The sequence below is a fragment of the Linepithema humile genome, chromosome 4 (genome assembly GCF_040581485.1).
Source record: "Linepithema humile isolate Giens D197 chromosome 4, Lhum_UNIL_v1.0, whole genome shotgun sequence".
NCBI lineage: Eukaryota > Metazoa > Arthropoda > Insecta > Hymenoptera > Formicidae > Linepithema > Linepithema humile.
In genome coordinates, this window is record NC_090131.1 from 12,514,875 (window position 1) to 12,522,824 (window position 7,950).

The window sequence follows — 7,950 nt, forward strand, 5'->3', positions numbered from 1 at the left end:
CCTCCATTTTCCTTCTGTGAGGTCTCATAATTAATCCGCCATACGAGAAAAGGCGTTCTACTGGCGCTGAGCTTGGAAGACACGTATTATATTTGAGAAATATTGTTTTGATTGTTGGATAGTATTTCAACATTGAAAGTGACGTGTCTCCATCTCGGAAGTATTGAAGGGCCTCCAAATCTCCTGTTGTCTCGCTTGTGGATGATGAATCTGATGAGTCATCTTGAAACATGAAATATGATTCATCCTTTTTCTTTTTTTCTGTATTACTTTCTTTTTGATTATTTTCATTCTGTTTTACTTTTCTTATTTCCATTAAAAATAATGTTTTTACATGTTCTTTTTTTTCTTTCGGTATCCATTTCATTTTAAAAAAAGGATGAGCCACTGATGCCAAGATGGCATCATTTACTGTTGATTCAAAAAGCAAAAATTGCTTGAATCGCAGTTTTAAGTTTCTCTCTATTACTTCAATTAAATGCCCGCAATATTTAAGATTTTCCATTTTCTGTATTACGCAACAACTAAACAACGCGTACTTACATGCGCGTAGACTAGTGATGCAAGAATAGGAACGTGGAATTAGTGGCATCACTGTGTAGTACATATTATTGATATCTCGATTAATTTTAATTGCATTTGAAATAGAAAATGGGTAATCAAAACCATTTAAATGGAAATATAAAATAGTTTTTGAAAAAATATATTTCAAATGCAAAATGCAAAATAGGCATTTTGCATTTTGTATTTCCATTTTAAATGCATCTATTTCAAATAATGCACATCTCTGACTGTAATGTATCATAGAAACTTACGTCTTTCTCAGCAGTGGCATTTGTATTTGGTTTATCTGTTTCATTTTTATTCATTGCAGGTGGATCAGGTATATCGAAAAGTGTCGGTATGACGTTTAGTTTTAATTTTCGCCAATTATCTGCTCGACCAGTCTCAAACTGTGATTCTTCAAAATGTTTCTGAAATAAAAAAACTGCTTATAAGATAAATGCCCTTATTGATTACAGTTATTCATATTTATGTAATTTCAAACGGTGACAAATCTAAACTACACTTAAAAAAACGATCCATGATTCTAAATAAACAGAAAAAGCTACGTAAATTGGAAATTTAAGAGAATAAACTTACTTCACAGAGGCACGATGATTTGGTTGGTGTCCAAGACTCTCTGCGGAGATTACCCATTGCTGTCGACAAACATTATCCGCAGGAAACAAAAATAATCGAGCGCTGTTACGAGCGTATATATATAGCTACGTAATAGATTATTTAGAATAAGTCAGGACATGTTTGTGGAAAAAGTCTTTATTCGGTGTTGCTGGTTTGAGCTTTGATCGAGAACTGAACAGGCGAGAATGATCTTCGTTTAAGGTGTTATAGGAAAATCGTAGCGGCGGAATGTTTATTGGAAGGAGACGGTTTTATCGAAGAGAAAATACGCGTTAAGCATAGGTGTTTAGGTTAACCCATGTTTGTTGCAGTTATCAAAGGGTCATGTGTTTAGGATCAAGAAGGGGTAAAGATAAAAAAAGTTCGAAGGTTCGAATAAACAGAGTAATCTAAGAAACTATAAGTTGCGGCACGTAACATCTCCCCCTTTAGGAATGAAGATCTTTCTCGAAGTAGAAAAATACATTTAAGATCTTATTTCTAAATTAACGCAGTAACTTAATCTAGTATTACAATGAACAAAAAAATTAATATTCAACGATGTTCTAACAATGAGGTATAACGTAATTTTATACTCTAACATACACATATATAGGTTCTTATACTATGGCATTAATTCGCAATGTTAAATTTCCTTAAAACGATACAATAGTCGTGTTTTGTCTTACACGCGTTCAAGTCTTGACAATCGATTATTACGAGAGCGAGAACGTCGGATCTCGTTATTTGTTCCATGTCCCTCTCTTTCGATACGAAGGGATTCCTCGCTGTCGGTCGGTACCGATATAAAGATAACTTCGCGTTGCGTAGCTGTGGGATGAGCACTACGAGTGGTTATATTATTATTAAAACAGTTGTTAAAATACTGAACGCAGCCTTCTTTAGGTATACAACATAATTTAAAAATATGAACGAACTTACTAATCAATGAACATTTTACCGTTATATAGATAATAACTAATCCTATCATAGTATATAATATATAATAAAACCAACTCAAGGTCTTTTCATATTAGGTTTTAGTTCGGTGATGTTTGCCTATCTCATTTGCTTCTTTATATAATTCGTCCAAACTAGAACTAGCTGTCTTTAACAAATTAATATCTAAGTGAGGTGTTTTACCAATGTTTAACAATTGAAGCTCTGAAATATTAACATTACTTTCTTTGATATCTTCGCATAGTTTGTTTGTACTAAGATTAACGTTAGGAATAAAATCTTTGTCAATGGTATCGATTATGCTTATAGTTTGGGTATGTAATAAAACATTGTCCGAAATGGCATCACATTCCGGGGATAGTTTAACTAAACCAGTTAAAAGTAGTTGTGTTTGACGCGGCTTGTCGTCTTTACATAAAATGTGAAGGGTCTCCTCCCGCGGCGCAGTATAAAGCCACGAGTTCGCAGATTGTAATTAATACCAGACAGTATTATGAATTTTCATTACACGGATATCGCATTCTTTCAATATGTTTTCTAATTTAGCGGATTTCAGTAGTTCCGATTCGCAAGTATGGACGGTCGAAATCTGGTACAATAGGTCCGTTTGCTTGCAAATCATTGCGTCGTTAATCTTTTTACATTTTGTGATATCTCGATCGGTTAAGTGTGTATACAATTGTTTGTCAGTTCTGAGTCCTATGTACGAGTGTAACAGGTTTATGAATGCGTAAACGTTTTCTTCGTTCTTTTGATCGGTAATGGAATCATATGGTATAATATGAAATCATTTTGTTCGATTAATGGAATTTCGAAAATGTAAACTAACCTATGATTTTTATAAAATATACTTAAATCGCTAGCATCGATTAGGTTATTAAGGGGTCTAGGGTCTAGGGTTACAGGCAATCTTTTGTTGTCACATAATGTGAATCTTTTAAATTATTAAATAATTCTCTAGGTGTAAGTATTTTCGGATGGAGTAATCCTCGGCGCGCTAGTAATATAGCATCGGTAAGTATTGTTAAATCTAGTTCATATTCTAACATCAATTCGGCACATTCTAATAAATATGAATTCGTTTCGGTGTTTAATTGTAATGCGTTTAATTTTCCCGTGTTTCTGTAAATTTCGTCGTTAAGTTTATACAAATTAAAATTGATTTCCTCAAATTTTTGTTTATTTTCTGCAAAGGCAAGACTAAACTGATTAATCATGGATCGCATAATGCTGATTTGTTTTTTGTATAATTCTGTTAGCTGTTTTGAATTGTTATAGACGAGATCTATTTGTTCGTTATAGTAATTAGCATCGGATGAATCTAGTGTGCCAAATAAAATTTTCGAAATTTGTCCTACAAAGTCAAATACACCACGTTTAACTCTCGCTCCGCGGTTGTTGAAACGGATTTCGTCATCGAATCGTCCTACCATGTCGTTGATAGTTTCTCGCTCTGTTTTTAATGTTATTAATCTTTGTTTAATACGTTCTAATTCTTGTAGTCCTGAACATGTTATATTGTTTCCGTACATATGGTATCTGCTGTAACATAAGATTTCGATTTTCTCCGCGTAAAATTTCAATATCTTTCCTTTTTCTTCCAATGGCGCAAGATTTACGTAGCTAATAAATTTCCAATGGTCTCTAAAAATGAAAAGGTCGCCTAAGTTTTCAAAATAGACTCCTGCCAGTCTCGTCAATGGTTGATTAGTAAAGGCTTCGAAAGACTCTGAACTAGTCATCATCGACATCAACATTCTGTAAAGGAAAATAGCTCAAAAATTCATAAATGATAAGGTCTGGCCAAGTTCCAAAAAAGACATTCCAATATGTTTATATTTTAATAATTATCTAAATTTTTAATATATTACCAACATGAAAAGTAACTGATATGTTATTCAAGGTGCAAATTTAAAATAAACATACATAAAATATTCATAAAATGTATAAATAAAACTGATCAAAATTTGATTAAAAAAAAATTTAATTAAAATAACAAAATATTTATTAAAAAATACAAAAACACTTGGCGCTGCCACACCGAACAACATGTTAACTTACATAATGTCAATTAATTACATGATGTCAATTAATTATGCTATTATTACATTATTACTCATTTTCGTTGTTTCATAATACTATAGATGTAAAGATGTAAAGGAGTGGAGGGGTGATGGAGCTTCTTGACGGGGGGGGAGAAAAGGGGGAAATGGTGTGAAGGGATTGCGCTAGAGGGGGGATGAGTGAAGCCCGTTGGCAGCGCCAAGTGTTTTTGTATTTTTTAATAAATATTTTGTTATTTTAATTAAATTTTTTTTTAATCAAATTTTGATCAGTTTTATTTATACATTTTATGAATATTTTATGTATGTTTATTTTGAATTTGCACCTTGAATAACATATCAGTTACTTTCCATGTTGGTGATATATTAAAAATTTAGATAATTATTAAAATATAAACATATTGGAATGTCTTTTTTGGAACTTGGCCAGACCTTATCATTTATGAATTTTTGTGCTATATCACCTACTTTTTTATAAATGTACAAAATTAATTATGTGACAAAATTAAGATTATGTTTCAATAAGTTTTGCACATTTCGGATGTAACATTTATATTAAGAGGATGCTAAAGTGACGGGCGAACTCCGACGCGAAAGCGCCATCATTTCAATGGTACTAAAAATAAAATGACATTATCGGCGCAGCCTACGGACCTATGCCGCGTAGGTCCGTGTGTACGCATTTGTTTGTAGTGGTGACTCACTACACTGACGTGTGGTCTGTGTACGTGTGTCATCAAAAGTTTGTAAACAAATGATGCTTGCGCTTGTTTCCTCGACTGAAATTTCGTCGCAAAGCTGCAATATAATGTCCGAGAAAACATAGGCGTATACAAGGTGTCAAATAAATACAAACTAAATATGACAAAATAATAAATGAAAAATATACATATAATACTATATATATCACTAAAGAAAAATGTCATATACTTTTCTTATTTTTATCCTTATGTAGTAAATACTAAATAACTAATTAATCAATTAATTAATATATACATATACACATCTATTCAATAAATAGTTATCTTTATTTTGTATTTTATATGATAATGACTGAAATAATGAAAGTATATATTATTTTAGTTATATAAAATACAAAATAAAGATGACTATATTCAATATGTATATGTATGTATTTAATAATTAATTAACTTATTTATTTATTTTGTATTAATTACATAAGAATAAAAATAGGAAAAGCATATAACATATTTTTCCTATTAGATATATAGTATTATACATACATTTTTCAAATAAAATATTTTATCATATCTAACTTATATCTATTAGACATCTTGTATAAGTCTATTTTGTCTCGTATGTACATCATTCAGCCATACGATAGAATTTCAATTGCGAGAAAAAAGGTTCAATAACCTTATAAATTATCTGATAAAATATAAACAGACCACACGTGCAGTAAATTGCTAACTAACATAAATACGTATTTTTTCAAATCTGTCAGCTGACGTTAGATCGCCTATGACAATATTTCTTAAAATCTGCCAGTTCACGAATAAATCGTCTTTGGCTGTCTTTTTTCTAAACGGTCAGCTGACGTTAGATCGCCTCTGACTATATTTATTAAAAATTGTCAGCTCACGATAGATCGCCTTTAGCTCTCTTTTTTCTAAACTGTCAGCTGACGTTAGATCGCCTCTGGCTATATTTATTAAAAATTGTCAGCTCACGATAGATCGCCTCTGACAATATTTCTTACAATTTGCCAGTTCACGAATTAATCTCCTTCAGCTCTTTTTTTTCTAAACGGTCAGCTGACGTTAGATCGACTCTGACTATATTTATTAAAAATTATTAGCTGACGTTAGATCGCCTCTGGCTTGTCTTATTCTATATTGCCAGTTCACGAGAAAGCCGCCTCTGGCTTGAAGACAAGAATAAGAATTTTCTAATGCCAGTCCACGAGAAAACCGCCTCTGGCTTGTCTTATTCTATATTGCCAGTCCATGAGGAAACCACCTCTGGCTTGTCTTATTTTATATTGCCAGTCCACGAGGAAACCGCCTCTGGCTTGTCTTATTCTTTATTGTAAGATATTTTTATTACGTCATATACTCTATGTATATATATATATATAATGTATATTATATGCTCCATATTATCTATATTTATATCAAAATATCTTTCTAAAAAATTGACATTATTTTGTATACTCTTTTTACCATAAATGTATATGATATATGCCATATTTTTTATTTCTAAAGCATGAAATATAAAGATATTTTTAATTTTTTGTGTTTATCATTTGTAAAAAAATCTTGATAAAAAAAACAACATTAATTTTGCGACTTGCAATAATCTGTTTCATTATATGCTTCTTTTAAATACTTACAATTAGCCTTATTTTATGTGATTAACTTGGTATTTAAAATACGTATCAAAATCGAAAATGTATTTCTATTACAGTAGAAAAGAAACATTTTTGTCTTACAACAGAAAGAAATGGTAAAATATAATATTGTCTAAAGTACAGTCCAATAAAAACTGTTAAAATTGAACATCTTATAAAACCACTGTAATTCATGAAAAATCAGAACTATTATTTTAAAAATATAGACATATTTCAACTGTTTGTTTTAAACTGCACTACACATTCAAAATTCACAGAATAAATTTATTTCTGCAAAGTTGTGTATAATGTCAGTGGAAAAGTGATTTATTTGTTATTACATATACATGATATTTTACCATTCCTCTTTGGTGTAAAACTATAATGTTTTCTTTGTACTAAATTAGAAATTAATTTTATATTTTGATGTGTATTTCAGATACCAAGGTAAAATAAGGCTAATTGTAAGTATTTAAAAGAAGTATATATTGAAACAGATTATTGCAAGTCACAAAATTAATGCTTTTTTTAATCAAGATTTTTTAAAAATGATAAATACAAGAAGCTAAAAATACCTTTATATTTCATGCTTTATAAATAAGTTATATGACATATACATTTATTATAAAAATATATACAATACATAAAATAATATTAATTTTTTACATAGATACTTTGATGTGAATATACATAATATGGAGCACATAATATACATAATATATACACATAAAGCACTTGAATAAAAGTATTTCACAGAAATTAGAATATTAATGTATGTAACTAAATAATGTAAATGTTTGCAAAAATGTTGTAAAATTTATGTATAATATATACACTTTTTTATCTTTCAGAGTGCCTTCAACTCATTTTTTTCAGCCGGGTTTCGTAGCACATAACACAAACACACACACACACACACACACACACACACACACACACACACACACACACACACACACACACACACAACTAACACACACATAACTAACCTAAAAGATTCTGTATATGACAGATAGCCATAGATATATTACATATAGATAGAGCTTTGTGAATCTTACGCCTGCCAAGATAAAATTATCTTTTCCTTCTTCGCGCATGTGCAATCACGCATTTATCTTCAGAAAACAGAAGTGTTTATCCATGACAGCCAAGGATATAACCTAATTTTATGTAAAAGTGCTGTATCCGCCGAGATAAATATACGAATGCGCATGTGCGAAGGAGGAAAAACCGTCATTATCTTGGCAGGTGTTGCATTATTGCAAAAATGGTGCAAAGCTCTATCTATATGTAATATATCTATGCAGATAGCACTGAGAACTGTATAGCGCCTCTATCCCAAAATCCCGGAACTAATCTATTGCCCTTTTTTACCTCATTATCGTCTATATTGCACGCATGCTTTGCATAAAT